This window comes from Pteropus alecto, unplaced genomic scaffold (genome assembly GCF_000325575.1).
Source record: "Pteropus alecto unplaced genomic scaffold, ASM32557v1 scaffold196, whole genome shotgun sequence".
NCBI classification, from domain to species: domain Eukaryota; kingdom Metazoa; phylum Chordata; class Mammalia; order Chiroptera; family Pteropodidae; genus Pteropus; species Pteropus alecto.
Genome location: NW_006439717.1, coordinates 4,099,606 through 4,119,385, shown reverse-complemented (window position 1 = coordinate 4,119,385; position 19,780 = coordinate 4,099,606). Strand labels below are relative to the sequence as shown.

At 34.1% G+C, this 19,780-nt stretch overlaps 1 pseudogene; it reads left to right on the top strand.

Moving 5' to 3' along the window:
• The first annotated feature begins 13,127 nt into the window (after positions 1-13,127).
• On the top strand, positions 13,128-13,246 carry LOC112483879 (annotated as a pseudogene).
• The last annotated feature ends 6,534 nt before the right edge of the window (positions 13,247-19,780 follow it).

Sequence of the window (19,780 nt, the reverse complement as noted above, 5' to 3'; positions counted from 1 at the left end):
AAAAACAACCAGTGGGATGCTCTGAGGCCTTTGAAGATTAAAAAACAGAACACAACAAAAGCCTCATGATGGAAGGAGAGCAGATTTCTGAATGACTATGTGGAGGAGGGGCCCTCTTCCTACCTGCCAATGACCCTCATTGGATTATGACGTGAACTAGAAATAAAAGCTACTGAGATTTGGAATTGTTTGTTATAGTAGTTAGTACATCCTAAGATAGACTCCCAAAACTTGATTTATATTTAAAAATCAAAAGTTATACAACATACATTCTAACCCTCCTTTCAAAGCTATAAATATACCAAAATATTATGCTATAAATATAATCAAATTTCCAGGATACTAAAAAGTTGAAGAGAAATGATTTAAGGGAAAGGGATAGAATCACTCGCTAATTTTGAAATAATACATATTACTGTAGGTGGTCTAGTAGTTCATGAAAGATTTAGTTATTCCATGGTAATTTATTCTAGTGGGCATTGTCCAGTGAAGATCACACATAGTTTGGAGAGGAAACGAAAGGACCCTAAACAGTAAATAACTAGACCAAATATTCTCCAACTTTGTTTTAAAAAATCTTATTTGTGAGAGTCCTGGTATAAGAGTTCTGATTTTTTCTTGTGCTTTCATATAAGTTTATTTTTATATTTTTCCTAGGATATTTTTTACTTCTTCTAATATAGCTATATTTGTGAGCTGGCATTTTCTTATTATCTATTTAATGTATTTTTCTTTTTTTGATAATTTTTTTATTTTATGTGATTTTTTTTGTACTAAATTTTCTTTTTTTGGTACTTTTTATTGTTCTAAGCATTAGTTCTCATAACTGCTTATGAATCTAAGATGACTCTAATATCCAAATATGTTTCTTCTGTGAGATACACTTTCTTTCAATAGTATAAGTTTTTTAAGTGAATATTCAGTGAGAATAGATTGACCAAGCAAAACATAGGGATCAGAAATCAATGTATATATATATTAATCTTAAAGTTCATTTTATTTCTTTTAGGCCTGATAATAAGACTTTCCAAATACCTCTCACATTTTTAAAATTGATTTTCTTTTGATTATACATATACGTATATATATATTATATATATACACACACACACACCTCCTTTAATATCTAATCATCTGAGCACTGAAAGATCCTTAATGTCTCTTTCCAAGTGATTTTTTAAAGATAAACTGAATTATTTCATACTCCCTTCTGGCCCATATCCAGCAGTCTATGGATGGATTGTATATTATCTGAACAGCTCTCTCCCAGCCCCAGGTCTGAATTCTCACAAGTAGATATCCCTTTGGTGTGGTCATCATATGTATGTTCATTTAACAAATGTTTAATGAAAGTCTACTATGCACAGACACTGGTAATATATCAATGAACAAAATAGACAAAAACTGCTATCTTCTCAGAGGCTTACTGTAGTAGGAATGAGAGGGAGACAAAATAACAAACTAAATTAACTACAATTAATTATACAGTATGCTAAATAGTAAAAGCACTATGGAAATAATTAAAAAGTAAAAGGAAATAAGAAGTTTAAGGAGAGGCTAAAATTTTAAATAGAGTGTTTAGTAAAGGCCTCGCAAAGATGGACATTATATTCAAGATTTGAAGGAGACAAGGAAGCTACTGTGATGATATGAAACAGCAAACGTCTTGAGGTAGGAATGTTCTAGACATGCTTGAGAAACAAAAGGAAGATAGTGTGCCTGGAGCAGCAGTAGTATGACTAGGGCTGAAGGGAGAGTAAAAGAAAACGAAGTCAAACACATAACTGGATGCCAAATCGTGTGAGCCTTATGAGTCACTGTAAGAACTTCTATGTTGACAATGACCAAAGAAGAAAAGGGTAGGAGCAGTTAGGAAACTATTGTAATAATCCAGGTGAGAAATGATGATAGCTCAAACCAGGGTAATAGTGGATAGATATGGTGAGAAGTGGTGAGATTCTGAATATAGACTGAATCCAGAGCATATAGGATTTACTGATAGATTGGATATGGAGTATGAGGGAGAGAGAGGAATCGAAGATGCCAAGGTTTTTTTGTTGTTCTGTTTTTTTTGTTGTTTTTTTTTTTAACAATGAGAAGGATAAAATTGGCATTTACTGAGATGGAGAAACTAGAGGAATACTTGATTTGGGGGAGAGAAGCAGGAATCAAAAAGTAAGAATGGAACGCATTAACCTTGAGATGATTATTAGATGTCCAAATGGAGATACTAAACTGGGAGCTGGAGTTACATGATGGGGATTCAGAAGAAAGTCACACATAGGAAATATAAACTCAGGAGTCATTGGCATATAGATGACATTTAAAGTCATAAGATTAAATGAGATCACAAAAACTATAAGACTAGACAGGAAGAAAATAATAAGAGCTCTGGGGCATGCCAACATAAAGAATTCTGAAAGAAGAGAAAGACATAGCAAAGGACAGAGAATGATAGGCCAGCGAATCAGTAGCAAAACCTAAAGAGTACAGTAGTATTAGGGAAGTGTCAATTTCTGCTTGTAAGTCAAATAAAATGAGGATTGATATTTGATCTTTGGATTTAGCAACGTGGAGGCCACTGGTTACTTTGGCCAGAGATATTCCAGTTGAATGATGGAGACGGAAGCCTGTTTGGAATGCTTCAAGAGAAAATAAGAACACTCAAATTAGAGACAGTGGAAATAGACAACTTTATGGAACAATTTTGCTATAGAGAGAAGGAGAAAAATGCAGTGCTATCAAGAGAAAAGGGAGAATAGGATAAAAGAAAGTCGTACTTGTTATTGTTTTAAGATGGGAAATATAGCAATATGTGTATACGATGGTAGAATAGAACCATTAGAGAGGAGAAAACGTAACTGAAAGAAGAAAAGGGAGAATCACTAGCGTGATGTTCTTGAGTATATTCGAGAAATGGAACCTAATACACAAAAAAAGGTTGGCATTTGCTGGGAACAATGACAGTTTTCGTCTGCACTAATAAGAGAGAAGGCAGAGTTTATGTATACAAAGGCAGAATGAAAGTAAATGTGGTGGTGCAAGCTTAAGATATTCTCTTCTTGCTTCTATTTTCTCAGCGGAATAGAAAATGAAGTCATCTGCTTAAACTTAGGATGAAATAGAGATGTTAGAGTTTTAAGGAAAGAGGAGAAGATACAAAATAGACATCCAAGAGTATGGAAAAATGAGTGGCACAGAAAATTGCCAGGCAGTATTATAAGTGTACTTGAATTCAGTGATCAAGAATATGAAGGAAGACCAATAAACGTGGTAAGCTATGCCTAATAGATTAGGAATAGATGAAGAGTTGTATTTAACCAGTCTTATATAGCCAAGGAATAGAGGGTAGGTACAAGTGCATGACAGTGTGATTTATCATGAAATTTAAGCTAAGTTAAAAAGGTAGTAAAATATGACGAAAATGAGAGAATAGGTAAGTAGGGGTCAAATGGGTTGTTGAATTAGGGTGTTAGGAAGTAAACTGGAGATAAGAGTTTATAGTCAAAGAAGGAATCTTGGAATCAAGATATGGCAAGACTACAATAATAAGCTATGATATGATCTTGATTGAACATAGAGATGTGTCTGAAGAAGACTGAAGGACAAGACCACTAAAGGAAATGATGTGTAGAAATCAAGTGGCCAGAGTAGTAGGATTACTCACATGAATATTAAAATCTTTAAGAATTATGGCAGGAGCAGTGTTAGAAGAAGTGAAAGTGAGCCAGGAGCTAAAATATTCAATAAATAGTTATATTCAATGGGAGTCTAAAGTAAATGAGTTGATGAACCTTTGTGCTACTAAAGATAAGGTATTCATCATAAGGAATGAGAACCTGCTTTTGTCTTTTACAGAGTATTAATGACCACACTGGGAAAACAGATAATTGAAAGCTATTTCAACAATCAAGATTAACAAGGAATCTATTAAGCAGTGGGTAAATCCTGACATCTTTAAGGTTGGATCATATCATGCCTTTCCATTCTATTGGAGGAATCCTTCAAAAAAAAAAAAAAAAAAAGCCATACGACTAATATATTTTGACTTTCTCTGAGAAAAGAATCAGCTGACATAATTTATGTAGATTTACTTTTAAAGTATTTGACCTTACAAAATACCTGTACACAGAGCATGTAAGTTATGAAATCAATACAATGCTCTATTAAGTTTAAAATATGAATAAATAGTTAACGTTAAAAATTAAACACTAGTTTTCAAATGTAGGGGAGGAGGAACGACAGAGAAAGAAATGATTGAGCCCCTTAACATGAAATTATTTCCTCCTCGAGTAGTCTAATTACTGTAAATAAACAGGGAAAGCCACAGGTTTCAGAAAATTGTTCCAATCATTCAGAACATTGATTACATTTGTTCAAACTTGAGGAGACTATTAAGAAATAATATATTTCTTGGAGTGATCATTTAACTATCTGATGGCATTTGATTCAGCAGCGATTAAACACTAAATATTAAATACTACCATTAGATTTTTAAATTATGTTCATAAATCATAATCTTTCACAAAGATGTATAGATGAAATACCACAAAAAAGTAAGTGAATCTGTTTAATCTTTGCCTCCTCCCCAAAAGAAAACTACAAAGTTCTTATGGGTGACCTGGTTTGGGTGAGTGTATCAAAATTAAAACTAAATGAAAACTTGATCAGCTTTTTCTAGATAGCTGTCTGTAATGACTATTTACCATATGATAGGTACTGAGGAAAGAAAAATGAGTAAAAGACACATCCCTTCCTACAAGTTACCCATAAACTAGAGGAAAAGATATGCTTGTAAACTGAACATATACATACAATAGACATTTGTATGCAAAATACTAAAGAACCCAAAAGAAAGGGATGATTAAATCTCTCTGAGAGTCAAAGGAGAGTCATAGATGACATTTGAACTGGGCCTTGAGGATTGAGCTAGAATTCAGAGTGAAGGAGGCTTATGTGTTTCTAAGTATTGAGAAAAGGTGCTATTGGGAAGGGGTAAGCTCATGCAGAGGGAAAAACATCAGCAACATTGAGAGGAATGAAAAGGCACTGCACATTTAGTTAATTGTGAAGAGAGAGGTGTGGTTTATGAGCAGAAACATGGATTACAAACGTGTAAAATATAATTGGAAATGTAGCCTTGCAAGTAACTCATTTTTAAAACTAAACTCATCCTGTTAAGTAGTTATTTGCCAAAGTGCGTTCCATAGAATACTAGTTCAATAAGATGTTGACAGATATTACACGAGAAAGATGGCATCTCTAATCAAACAAGATTAAACAAAATTTAAAGGATTATTAACTCTAGGACTTCTCTGCACTTCCTTGTATACTAATACACATTTGACTCTCAAAAAGAAAATTGAATGTGCAGTTTTACAAACTAATTTTACCATAGAACCTCCCTTTTTTAAAGGAATACATTAGAGAACTAATGTTCTGTGGGAACGTGTTCTTAAAAATGCTGCTAGAGCTATGCGGAAATCACTGCAATATGAATTGGTTTCCTACCACATGATATCATATATCTATTCTTTCACTCAATGCACATTTATTTAGTACCTTCTACATACTAAGCTTAATAGTGCATAAAAGTACACAAGTCTTATAAATTTAAAGTATGGTCATAAGAATAACAATAATATTAGATTCTCCCTGAGTTAATCTGAATGAAACAGAAATGAACTTTGATTCTTACTATACAGGATCCAAGTTCTTCATGGTATACACTAGTTAGGAGTAGAGACTCGGGAGCCAAATTTACTAGATTTACTTCCTACTTTACTAGCTATGTGGCCTTGGGAAAATTACTTAACCAGTCTGTGCTACATACTACAGCTCTGTAAAATGGGAACTGTAACAGTACTAATTCAGTAGTTGTTCTGATGACTAGATAAATTAAGTAAATTAATATTTATAAAGTGCTTAGAACAGTGCTTGACATATAGTAAGCACAATGTGTGTTTTTGTTAAATAAATAAACTAAATATGCTAGAATCAAAGGGAGTGTTTTTTTTCTTTCCTTTCCCAAAGCATTTTACTGCACTTTTACTCTGGGAAATTTTTGTATAAATCAGTAGCCTGTTTAAATATTAGTGGAAATGAGATAACATGAAGTCATGTTATCTTATCATAACATGACTCTTCTTATGGGCTCTTCCCATAAGTAAGAAATGTTACTGGAACATCAATCTTTACCCTAGGTAGTGAGTCATGGTATCCTAGCCCTTATTATTTTCTCCACAGACCTGGTTAAAAAAGTCAGGATACAAAAATGCAGGATAAAGGAATAAAGTTGATTTCTAGTTTTTTCTTTATATTCCCTATTTTTTGAATTGTCCAAAATCAGTATATATTATTTCTATATTTAGGGAAAAAAAATGTTATTAAAAAATCAGATTTCAAACTAGAGTTAGAAACAAAGATGAATACAGTATAGTAACTTTCCTCCTTCCCAATCTAAAAATAGTTGCCAGGGATAATTGGGAGGTCAAGGTAAGATTAAGCATTATGTTTCGAATTAGAAATAGTTGTGAATTTATAAAAAAAAAAAGAAAAAAGAAAAAAATTTTAACATACTAAAAAATTCATGAACATTAATATATTTTAAAGAAAACAATATGATTCATAATAAAATCATAGCTGCTTGAAAATTCAGGTAATTGTATCTTCTTTATAGAATTTTTTTTAATGGCATTCAGAGTTACCTTAAAATTAAAATTGTAGGAAAGAGTTTAAGAACTAAAATTCTGAAGAACTGAAACAGAATTCTTATAGGAATTTCATAATACTAAAGTCTAAAAGATTGGTTTTTTTCATTCAAGTTAAATAAATGCATATTTCCCACTTCAGTAAATCATTCAGTCAAAAACCACAGAGTCATTTCTCTCACATACCATATCCAACTGCCCAGTATATCCTCTCAGCTTCTTTTCAACCTATATCCAGCATCTAATCACTTACCACATCTACCTTCACTCACATTGGTCCAAGCCACCATCCTTACTGGTCTCCCTGCTACCATCCTTCTCTTCAGTGTATGCTGAATAATATTCAAATAACATTCAAAGAGTGATCCCATTACAACAAAGTCAGATAGTATGATTCCCCTGCCAAAAATCGTCAGTGGTTTTGCACCTTGCTTGAAGTAAAAGCTAAAGTTCTTGCCAAGCCTTACAAGATCTGGTCCATGTTTCCTCTCCGATCTCATTCTTCATCCCTCATTCCACTTCAGCCTTCCTGGCCTCCTTACTGCTTCTATAAAAAAGAACCCAGTGAGGCCTTGGCTCATGCTATTCCTTCTGCCTGGAATGCTCTTCCAATAGATGTCCACATAGTTCACTACCTTGCCTCCTTCAGTACATTGCTCAAATGTCACTTTATCAAGTAGGTTTTCCCTGATCACCTCTTTTAAAATTGCAAACCACCCCACACACATATTTCCTATTGTCCTTCCCAGAACTTTCTCTACATAGCACTTAACACCATCTAACATCCCATATATTTTCCTTATTTATCTCATTGTCTCTCCTCAATAGAATGAAAGCTTCATGAAATAAAGGATTTTTCTGTTTTGTTCCCTGATGTATTCTCAGAGGTTAGAAAAGTGCTTAGCATGCAGTAGTTACTCAATAAATATTTCGTGGATACTAAATGAAAGTAGAGGTGTTGGGTAGGCTATTGAATATATATTCCTGGAATTTGGAGAGAAGCATGAACTGGAGATACAATTTTAGGAGTCATCGGTGAAGATGGCATTAAAAATAAAGAGACTAGATAGATTCAGTAAAAAGGAAACTCAAGAGAACTTGTCTTTACAATATTTGTTGGAGAAGCATTATTATAAAAATAACGCACTTTTTGCAAATTTCAAGTTAGCAAAATTTACAAACTGAAGGCAATTAAAAAGATACAAAATATTTGTAACAATTTGCTGGAGTCTGCATCAATAATTTTTAAATGCTTTCTAATTGTATTTTGCTTTATTTAATACTCATGGTTATTTTATCTTCTCAGTAAATAAGGGAAATGGATGCCTTCCCATTCTTCTGTTTACCATCTGATCTTAAACAACCATGGAACACTAATAAAGAAATGAAACACATGTAATGTGTTTCTTAACAATTTCCATTCTAGTCTTCATCTTCTGTGACCATTTAATTGTACTGGTGACTGACAAGACATATGGGAATTGAAAGTAATATACTTGAAAGTAAATGGAGATTACAATTCTCTTTCCAATAATTTGAAACTTATTCTGAAGCTTCTCCAAAATATAAATGCAGAGCCCAAGGTCAGACAACGCTTTACTGAGAATCAGCCATTAGAATGCAGAACGGTTGCCTCAAAGACTCTGCTGTCTGCATTTTGTGGAAACAGATGCAGAAAGTGCGGAAAATATTATAAAATAACCACTACCAGTACATGGTAATTTGTGCTAATTATATGAATGAAATTGTTGGCTCATTGTACTCTTTAAATGACTTCACTCATCAATCCTTGCAATTTGCTTCAACAGGATACAAAACAGTTGGGCTGAAAGATGCCTAGTGGCAAAGTAATCTAAAAGCTTCCCAAATACCTTTAATTCATATTCACAACTACCACTTTCTAAAATGTAATATTTCATCACCTACTATATTTAAATTCCTAAAATCTGCATTATATTTTTCAAGTATGTTTAAATCAAAGTTAAAGTATTAGAAAAGCCTACATAATTTAACAAGTAGCATGTATTAGAGATAGCTGACTCAGCAGATGATAGGCAATCACAGGCCAACCACACTCTATAAAAACTGCAAATAATTGCAGGTTTCAAATTATGAAGATGAAGAAGCAGAGAAATAAATTAAAATTTTATAAAGAAATAGACAAGGGAAATCAAATGAGGTAAAGAAAAAGTATAAAGAAAAGAAAGTTGAAAATAGAAAAACAACCTGAATAGTAAGTGAAATATAAAATCAAGTAAATGAAATAAGTTCAAGATCTAACTAAGCTTACAAGAAATTGTTATTAATGAACCATCATACTAGACCCACATTTTTAAAAATGAAAATTATTGTAACAGTGGTGGGGGTAAATGAAGCAAAAGAATCCTAGAATATTGTGGAAATTAATATTAAATAGGTCCTCACTGTAAATTTTTCTTGGTCTCCTTTCCAATATAATCTCTAGAGCCCTGTCTTCTCCATCACATTTAAGCAGTTCTCCTTGTATCCACCAATTAAAACCACCAATCCATCTTCCTCACCACGACAGGCCAATTTTCCTGAGATTTGGATGGGGTACAAATTTATATAGGGTACATTTTGTCAAGAAAATGACAAAATTTGAGAACTTTTGGGTTGACCCATTATAAATCACATTTAACAATTACTGAATACAAGCATTATGAAATCATAGACTCTCAAGGTCAGAAGAGATTGTAAAGGTCTTCTAGTCAAACCAAGCATTCATTCTCAAATTCCTTCTGTAACATTCCTGCCAAACAGCTGGATTATTTTTACTAAACATGCTGATTGATAGAGAATCCACCATCTTCCAAAACAGTCAGTTCACCTTCAAATATCACCTCGGCCTGTTATTTATTTCATCCTTATGTCCCTCAAACCAAACATTTTACCTGGGGCATTTATTGATAAGAAAACATAAAAATACCTCATAGAGATTCCCATTTTATTGATATAATTGGGAGATCCCTAAGACCTAGTATATTTTCAAAGCTCCCCAAGTGATTCTAATATGCAGCCAGTATTATAAACATTGTAGTAAACTAGTTCACTCCACACCACAGTAGAGTTACAATTAAAAAATGTCAAATGATCCATCTCCCTAAAACTGCTTTCTATTACTCTCAATTTGATTCCTTTATGATTATACGGTAGAATAAGGTAACACTATAATACAGAGAGAGTACAAGATTTGAATTCAGATAGACAATCCCTGAGTGAGTGATTGTCTTAGTGACCTCAGCCAAACTGTCTAACTGTCCCGAGTCTCAATTTCCACATCTGTAAAAAGAGAATTATAATAATGAATTGGGAATTGAAAGAGATAATGTATTCCACATGGCCATTACAGTGCTATCATGTCCATCTGAGCCTTCTCTAGGTGAATGTGGTGGACAGACCCTAGGGTGGCCCCATGATTCTCAGTCCTTGGTGTTTACAGCCAGTCCCTTGAGTGTATGTGAGACCTGAGAATTGCTTCTAACCAATAGAATATGGCAAAAATTAAGGGACTTGGGAGATATAATTAGTATCTCAAATATTGATTTTGAGTTAATCAAAGGGAAGATTATCCTGTGTGGGCCTGACTTAATCAGGAATAGATGAAAACCCATAAAAAGTGACTGGACCCTCTCTGAAGTCAGAGATCCCAAGCAGGAGAGACTCTCCTGTAGGGTCATGTTATGAAAGCTCACATGGCAAGAAACCATGGATGGCTTCTAGGAACTTCAGGTGGCCTCTAGGTCCTCCAGCCAACAGGCAGTGAAAAATCAGAGCCCTCAGCCCCATAGCTTTCAAGGAAATAAATTCTGCCAACAACCTAAGTAAACTCAAAAGCTCATTCCCTCTCAGTCAACTCTGTAGATAAGAATGCAGATTGTAAAATCCTGAGCAGAGAGGATCTTGTTAAACTGTGCCCAGACTCCTGAGCCATAGGATTTTAAAGATAATTAACAGTATGTTGTTTTGAGCCACTAAATTTGTGGTAATTTGGTTTGCAGCAGTAGAAAACTGAAACCATTTTTGTTTCAATGTTTCGAATCCTTTTATGGTCCTGGTCACTCTACCCAAAACACCTTTTAAGTGATAAATTTCCTTTTAAGTGTGGCTTGTAAAAATGCAACCATCATAGTAAAAATTCATTTAGGCAGAAAGCACCAATGGGGTGTTGGTAGTGGTAGAAATTTAACAAGAAATATATTTACAATTAAATGTGATAATGCCCTGTTGTTTTATCCTAAGGTACAGATCCTCTCTGTTGCATTGGTCTCACATTTTAAGCAAAGAGAAAAGGACACTCTTGTTATCAAACTGGTTTGTTAATGAGCCTCTCTTTTTCCATCTGGAAAGTACCCATTAAATCTGAAGATTATATCAACTCCAAAGCTTGAAAATATGTTTTGAAGAGTTTCATAAAGTCATAAACATTTCTATTGTACTTTACATTAATCTATTATAGTTTGTATTAATTGCTTGAGCTGCCTGTAGCCTCACTACCTTAGGCTAATTTGACATACATACATGTATTGCATGTGCACAACCATGAGTGTGTAGATTTTCTGGCCAATCAGAAAAACCTCAGAATCCTAGTTTTCCTCTTTTCATAGGTGTACAGGCAAAGTACATTTAAAACTACCTCTAAACAATTCATAACCAAACACATCATGAAGCCTCATTCTTTCTCACTTGCTCACTAATGATTTTATGTCAGATGGCTAAATGAATTATCTACCTTTAATTTCCAAAAGCAGCCTTTCTACAAATAGCCTTTGTAAGACAGCATACAGAAGAGATCAACAATACTCCTTTTATGACAGACCCTATGAACAGTCATTCATGTTTCTCTTTCCCCTCTGCAGGCAGTCCCTAATTCCCAATGTAGGATCTGTTAAGATGCCATGTATAATCTTTAGCTTCCTTATTGAAGGCAAGAGCATATGACCCTAAGGGAACCTGACAAAGATAGTCAACGTGCTGAGTGAAAAGATAGAAAGAGCTTGAGTTCTTGATGCTACTGCTTGGCCAATGAATTAATCAGATTTCAGTCACCCTACTGCCACATCTCTTCCAACACAAGAAAATAAATGCTTTGTGTAAGACACTTTTTTGTAGGCACAAACTTACCTTCCTATAATAATTTTTAACCTTCCTAAGCATCAGTTTTCTAAGCAACAGAAAAAGGAAATACAGAAATGTGGTCTTTGCAGATGATCGTTAAAATGACAGGTGAGTGACTTCGGGTCCTAATTCCAATGTGCATGTGTTGGTGTGTGGGGATGTTCCCCACACCAAGAAGCAGTTCTCAGAACACCAGCTGGGTGTCCTACAATTCAACTCAATTCTGACACTATCTACCCAGAGATAGCATCAGATTCCACAGGTTCAGGGTTCAGTCCTATAAGACCGTCCTCCCCCAACTCACTTTAGACACCTGTCATAAGTGCAGGTTATTACCTGTATTTTTGACCGACTGGCTATAAATTAGAAATTCCCAAGACCTCCTCCTCTTGGTTCAATTAATTTGCTAGAGCAACTCACAGAACTGAGAACATTTTACTGACTAGGTTACCTGTTTATTTTAAAAGGCTATAACTCAGGAACAGCCAGATAGAAGAGATACATAGGGCAAGGTATGGTGAAAGGGAACAGAGCTTCCATGCTCCATCCAGGAGTGCCACTCTCCCAGCACCTCCATGTATGTGTTCACCAATCTGGAAGCTCTCCAAATCTCATAGCTTTTGGGTTTCTATAGAGGCTCATTACATAGGCATGACTGATTAACCCATTGGCCGTTGGTGATTGATGCCCATCTCCCATCCTCAGAGGTTGTGGGGTGGGAATGAAAATTCCAACCCTCTAATCCCATGGTTGGCTCCACTGGCAACCAGCTCCACCCTTAGGTGCTCTACAAAAGTCACATTAACATAACAAAAGACCTTCATCACTCTCAACACTTAGAAAATTCCAAGGATTTTAGGAGTTCTATGCCAACAAGAAGGACAACGACCAAATATACAGTTCTAATTGTAAATCACAATAACACGTGTGGTCATTAGGATGGGCCTTAATCCAATATGACTGTACCCTTGTAAAAAGGGGAAATTTGGACCCAGAGACACAGCTCACAGGAAAAAAACACCAGATGATTATAAAGGTAGAGATTAGGGTGATGCTTCTACAAGCCAAGGAACACCAAAGATGGCCAGCAAACCACAAAAAGCTAGGCAAAGGCCCTAGAAAAACAGCCCTCAAAAGAAATATCTGCTAATACCTTGATGTTGAATTTTTAATGTCCAGAACCGTGAGACAATAAATTTCTGTTAAGACATTCAGTTTGTCGTAGTTTATTATAGCAGCCCTAGCAAATTAATACATAATTCATTGTTAAAAATAAATCCAGTCTACGGCCATGCCACCCTGAACAATCTCAATCACGTCTGATCTCGGAAGCTAAGCAGGGTCAGGCCTGGTTAGTACCTGGATGAGAGACCACCTAGGAAGACCAGGTGCTGTAGATGTAAAAAATAAGGGATTGTAAACTGACAAGGTCCTTGCAATCTGTGAGGTCAACCAAGGGTTGCCTCACCTAAAAAATGAAATAAAATAAAAATAAATCCAAATTCCAAGGGAAACCAAACAAAAACAAAAATGAATTATACATTTTTCACAGTTATACATTCATAAGCCGGTGTTTATTTTCATGGATAATTGAAATGATTCTCAAAATAGTATTTACACATGAATTAACCTCAGGTCAGAAACTCAAGAACTTCTTACAAGAGGAATATTCTACAGAGAAAGAAAAGGGAATAACTTGAAGGGTATTATTTTAAAAGAGTCTAGGGAGAATTTTTTAATACACAAATGGAATAGAACAATAAAGAGGGTTAAGAGACAAGAGTACTTTCTTAATAAAATGATGAAGTCACAAATGCAAATATAGAAAAAATAATGAGATGTGAGAAGAGAATCCATTTGGACATATCTTTTAAATTTTAATTCTTTACAGAGAATTATAAATTGTTATACTTGCATATTTAATCAGTACTTTTTAAGTCTTTCAATTCCTAAAATTTCTTACTAAAGAATTGTCAGTAAAAAGATGTGGAAGATGTTTTGTATTGAATTTGAATATATTCACTTAATTACAATCTTCATTTAACAAAGGTTTCCTAATGTAGTCTCATCTAAAATTAATAGGTATATACTCAGTGAATCCAAATGTTTAATGAGCTACAAGGTTTATTAACATTCCCATTTTATTTATTTTTAGCTTTATTAAAACTCAGTGATTGCCCACAGGCCTGCAATGAACATAATACATAATAAAAAGGCAAAATTAAATTTAAATTCTTATGTAGCAGAATTTCCTACAAGCAAATGAATACCAACATGGCTACATTATTTCATAACTGCCAGATTTAAAATTGAAAATTACAGTTTTTATTTGCTTTTAATTAGTCTTGTATTTATAGATAGAATGCAAGCAAGTACAAAAGTTATCAGCAGATCTATAAAATACTTTACATAAAATTGGTATCATTTCTGCAGCTCAGGGGTAGTTCTACTGCTCAGATAAATACCTCCCTCATCTACTGACTGATGGCAGAAATTATTAAAGTGATTAACCCTGTAAAAATATTAATATTCTTTTAAAAAGTAACACTAAAGCTACTACTCTCAGTGCAAACATTTGAGATCTCAACCTAAGTATAAATTTTTATAGCTAGCAGGTAGGGACTTGGGGAGGAGTAAAGGAAGGAAGCATCTAAGATGGAGGCTTGAAGCACCAAAACCATCATTTGTCAGTTTCCTTGCTTTATTTATATCTATTCAGGATTCTATATCTCCAAATGAACTTCTTCTCATGTAAACCATGATATGGAAGCCAGTGATCCAGAAACTGGATAGAGTGTCTATTATACACAAGAAACTGAGCTAGGTTTTATGAGAGATACAAACATGAGAAAGACATAGGGGCCAAGTCCTCAGAAGCTCACAATCTGGCAGGGGATAAAATAAGTTTAAAATTCTCTAACTATACAGGCAGTATAGTATGATGGGTAAGAACACAGACCTAAGAGTTATACTGTTTTGAATTGTGGCTCCAACTTACAAGTCATGTAACCTCTCTGTGCTTTAGTTCCTAAACTGTGCAAGGGGAATGGGTTGTTTTAAAGATTAATTGAGTTAATATATGTAAAGCACTTAGGAAAGAATAAGCAATAAATATGAGCTAAGGGTCATTTGTGGAAACTAAAAACAAAGTGTTAATGGAATTCACGGGAGGGCATGATAGTATCGTTGGAAAAATACAGAATGAATTTTCTTAAGATAGCATAAAGCAGACAATATTAGTGACTTCCCTCCCTCATAATATGCAAAAAGAACTTCTCCACTTTTTCAGATAGTACTTCTCCCATTCTGCTGCCTGACAGGTTCACTTCACATGTGGGTAGTACCATAACTTACTCTTCTCCTTTTGTTTGCTCTTTCTCCTTGGTCACAATGAGAACCTGCACTAAAACTGTCATTTTATAACAAAAACATGTCAACATTCTACACTCAGTCTTTGCAAAAAATGTCAGGATGAATTTTTATGATACAGGTGTCATGAATATCCTTTCACATTCATTTATTTTTAATATACGAAGACGTAAGCTCTTGTCTGCTAAGGGAATAGAGAGCATGAGATGAATTTGGTTCATATCATGGTATTGATTTTTTAGGATGGCATGGAAATTGGTGTAGTTAGGACTCAACTAAATAATCTAGAACAAATCAAAAATAATTTATCATGCTTACACAAAGTAAAATAGAAATGCCCTTTCAAATATTTACACATAATCTATAACATACTTAAAAATAAGTCTTAAAAGCTATACTATATAAACTTTTAAAATATGAACTCTCTCAATTTTCCTTTAACTTAGAGAACTAGGTATCGTGTTCTTACATGGAAGACAAACATTAAACAAACAAAATATACCCTACCTAAAATACCTCTCTCAAGACTAACACAATAGTTTAATTTTCTTTATAATCTTCATCGCTATATGAAATCATCTTTCTTTTTTGTCCTATGATTGTTGTCGGTCTCCTCTCAGCTTTTAGAAGAGTACATGACATTGTAGACACCAAATAATTGTTGAATGAATGAATGAATGAATGAATGAAAAAAGCTACAGAATAAGAGAGTGTTTATTAAGGAGATGTGACATATTCTAAAAGATCAAAACAGGCTTCTCTGTGGAAATCATATTTGGGCAGAGTGATGAATAGGAGTTAGCTGCTTCATAAGGACTAATGTGAGTTAATTTGAATAAATAGGAAAGAGTAATTTAAGCAAAGAAAATAGAACTTATTAAAGCCTTGAGGTAGAAAAGAATATAGCACATTTTAGAAATTCATAGGTCAAGGTGGCTAGGGCCCAAAACATGAAGAGGAAGCTACATCAAAGTGAATCCAGTGAAGCAAGCAATGGCCAGATCATATAGGGTATCAAGGCCAGGTTACTCATTTTGACCTTATCAGGGTTTTCAGGAAAGTGAATGATCATGTTTGTCTTTTAAAATTTTCTCTCTGGATCCTGACTACATATTAGAAGCAGACGAGAGTGGACAGGATGATGAGTTAGGGGTTAACACAGCAGTCTAGATGAGAGATAGGGGTAGCTCAGAGAAGGAAACTAGCTATGAAGAAATAGACAGATTCAAAGTTGTATAAGTAGTTAAAAAAAAGACTGTGAGTATATGTGAAGGAGTATATGTGAAGGAGTGCAGGATGAGGACAAGGTTTCTGGCTCATGCTGGATGAATAGGATATCATTCTCTTCCAATAAGGAATTGGAAGAGAATTGGGTAGGATGAGTAAAAGAATTTAGTTTTGACCATGTTGAGTTGAGGTTCCAATGACACATCCACAAGCAGATGCTGAGTAGGCAGGGTCACAGATGAGTCTGAATCTTGGCAGAGAGCCCTGGGCCAGAGACAGTGTTAGGAATCATATACCTAGAGATGGTCATTGATGAAAGTGTTTAGAGAGAAGAGAAAAAGGTCTTGGATTATGTCTTGAGAAACTAAAGCACTTGGATGCATCCTTAATTTCTTTACAGTCTAGAGGGTTTTTTATTTTTCTGAACATAAACTCTCCATTGCCCAATTTTAAAAAATTAAACATACAATGAAAAACATCAAATCTTCTGATTTTTATTCTTAACATTCAGATCCTAAATTTCACTTAATGGGTATTGTAAAATTTAATTTGTTTCAGATGTCTATCAATGATAAACTCATGGCAATTAAACCATTTGGCACTTTTCTGTATATTTGTCGATTCCAAGTAAGTTTTCAATAAATATTCCTCATACAAGAAATCAACTTGCTTTTCGGTATTCATGTTTCCTATATAAATATTTACATACAAACCCAAACCCAAGAAAAGTTATTGTCACCAAAGTGAATTCTCATTTTCTTCTCAACTTTCAACTACTCTTTCATTTTCTGATATGCCTGTGGATTATTGAGAACTTCATGATTGAAGAGAGGCAAGAAACAAGAGCAAGAAACTTAATGCCATGACTAATTTACAAAACTAACTTCAGGTCATAAGAGTGTGAAAACATATCGGGAGGCAGTATCATATACAGAGTTTTCTTTCCAGAAACTACTTTTGGAATGGGCAATATTAGGGAATGTTTATAGAATTCAATTTCCACTTAATTCAGAGAAAAAAATTACAAATTTTAAGATGCCTTTTTATTATTTACGAACAAAATCTTATTTCTAACCAACCCCGCCTTTGAAGAGTCTTGCATCTTAAAATTTATTTATTGTTCTCTTCCATCATCCTTGATTCAAAAACCGATCATAAAGTTATAACATAAGCACTCTGACCTCTATTGCCCTTACTATTTACATATTTAACAGTGTTAATCAAATGGAATTATAGAAATTTTGAAACTATAAGCCTCTTTGGAAGTCATTTAGTCCAATTTTATTTTCATAGGTGGAGAATCAGAAGCTCAAAGACATTAACTGACTTCCCCCAAAACACACACTAATATACCAAAGTATATAACTTAGTTTTACTTTTCTTTGGTTCGAACCAATATATTACCTGTTATATGTAATAACTTGTCTTTTCATATTTTAGAGGGAAAAATTGTGTCAAGCTAGATACTGTCTATCATCATACATAAGCTACTATACATAAGCTTCTCCACTATACATAAGCTTCAATTTAATAGTAGATGTAAGTTAACTTCCCAATTATCTTTCAAAAGTTACTGGCATCTCATATTATATAATACGACTCTTATGAAAGAATATCAGTGCGCTTCAGTTTGAGCTTTCCTTCTCTCTGTTGCATTATGAGGTCTATTTAGAATATCCCTTTACCCTATACAGTAGTCCCCACTTATCCACAGGGAATACATTCCAAGACCCCCAGTGGACGCTTGAAACTGCAAATAGTACCAAATCTTATGTATACTGTTTTTTCCTGTATACATATATACCTAAGATAAAGTTTAATTTATAAATTAGGAACAGTAGAAGATTAACAATAGCTAATAATAAAAAAGAACAATTATAATAATACACTATAATAAAAGTTATGCAAATGTGGTCTCTCAAAATATCTTATTGTAGTGTACTTACCATTTCATTTAAAGGAAGCACTTTATGACCTTTCTTTGGCATATCTGAATTGCCAACATCACTACTCTTGCACTTTTGGAATAGAAACATTTTATCTTTTGACTAAATCTGTTGGAAGGTAATGAACTTGGTGGGTTTTAAGTAGTTATAAAGTTAATATAATCAGGTCTACTCACTAGAGCCTAGGTTAGCTTGTACTTTGTACATTGACAAAGTGAAATACAAGTAAGAGGGGGAGAAAGCAAGGAGGAAACAAGAGCTTCCCTTTCACCCCTATAGCCCTCCTCTTACCACCAGCCTGTGAAAAGCCTGGAACTCCTTTGAGATGCTCTGCTTGCTGCCTGTATCCTGACAACTTGACAAATTCCCTTTGCAAAAGCCTTTATTGTACCCTAAATACACAGCACCATTAGAAAGCCTAAGCCATTCCTTACACATTAAGAACATAATACTTCATATTAAATTAGTAGCCTTCACCAAGAGCTACATGATGAAGGCTACCAATGGCAGTTACATACAAAATACAGGTTAGCAGTTAAAAGTTACATATACAACATAGGTAAGTGGTTAAAGTAGTTAACAGGCTCTGGAGTCACAGGAACTTGCATTTAGATCCCAGCTCCCACACACCAGCTGCCTGACCCTTGGAACATTACCTAATTTCTCTAAGCCTTGGAGTTTTCCTCTGTAAAAGCAGAATAATGGTAATTATTTCATATAACTACTGTGCGAATTAAATATACGCTTGATGTGCCTGGCACATCATGGACCTTCAAGAGTAGTTAGCAGTGGCGGTAGTACTAGCAAGGGTACACATGGCTTAAATATCTCAAGCACCAATTAAAAGCACAAACATATCTGCTAATGTACATTCAGCGATTTTATACTGGACCATAGTGTTTCCACCCACTCGCCACTACAAGATCTAAGTAAGAGTAAACAGATAAAAGTGAACCACAATCTGTCTTTTTTTTGCAAAAGTTTTCTAATTAGCACATTAACTAATTCACTCCTTACAAACGTGCAGTTCATAAACACAAAATGTTACCTCGGACATTGATAACTTAAGTGAATTTATAAATGTAAATGAATTACAAACTCATTGTAATTAAGCATAATTAAGAATTGCACACAGTAATGGATTTGTGTTTACTTCATGCTGGACTTTTTTTAATTTAATGAATTTATTATTCTAACAGGAAGACTATGTTAGGGCATTAATTAAAATCTGCAGTATTTTGGATCAATACCTAATTTTCATTAAATGGACTCAGTATAGTCAAAGTGAATATTAGAAATAATAGTTCACTCCCCAAGTATTTTAAAATCTAAGTCTTCTGAACATATTTTTAGCAATATACATTTTTTACTTTTCAGATTTAGTGGATCTTA